Here is an 814-nt window from a genome sequence, read left to right on the forward strand (position 1 = left end):
GACTGATATTTTTAAATGTTATATTATTATTGGCATCAGATAGAGAACTGATGTGAATGAGGAATTTCCCTTTGCAAATTTAGTTCAGATCTTTGAAATAATCTCAAATAGAGCTTATAATGATAAACCATAAGTTTTAGAAAAACTTGTTAAATGATCCAAATGCTAATATTTTATTCTCTGGTGCATCTACTAATCTTTTTGTAAAATTTAATAGATATATTTCTAATTTAACTGAACTGAGTTTATAATTTTAAGAAAGTGTACTAACTTTCCATACATTTCAAACTGAACATATAGTATTTAAAATTATAAATTGAAGACATATAATGTAAAATAAATATTAATAGACTACATGAAAAGTCTCTACGTGATCAGAGAAACTTCTCCAATAACATACTATAGAAATGACGCCTAAAAGTATAGTCTTGAAACACACAACATTCCTACCAGCAGCGGATGAGAGTTTGAGAGTTCCTTTTTCCACCATATCCCCCCACCAGTACACAAATACTGTTTTCAGTACTTTTGATATGTGCTGTTCTCATTGGTGTGAGATGTTATCTTATCTGAATGTGGACTTCCCTAATCATAAGTGATGGTGAGCATGTAGATTATTCTCACAGGATAAAAGTAAAATAAAAACCTTAAATTAATAATATAGGAGATATAGTTAATATACTCTGAGCTTTTCTGTTGCTTTGCAAACTCAATGTATATTTTTCAAACTACAAAACAAATTCAAACCCCTATAGATCTACTTGGGCTGGAGCGATAGCACAACGAGTAGGGCGTTTGCGTTGCATGCACCTGA

General features: G+C 30.8%; 1 pseudogene; it reads right to left on the bottom strand.

Moving 5' to 3' along the window:
- Window positions 1-352: 352 nt before the first annotated feature.
- On the bottom strand, window positions 353-430 carry LOC130020217 (uncharacterized; annotated as a pseudogene).
- Between the last annotated feature and the right edge of the window lie 384 nt (window positions 431-814).

Source organism: Sorex fumeus, unplaced genomic scaffold (genome assembly GCF_029834395.1).
Source record: "Sorex fumeus unplaced genomic scaffold, SorFum_2.1 ptg000010l, whole genome shotgun sequence".
Taxonomy (NCBI): domain Eukaryota; kingdom Metazoa; phylum Chordata; class Mammalia; order Eulipotyphla; family Soricidae; genus Sorex; species Sorex fumeus.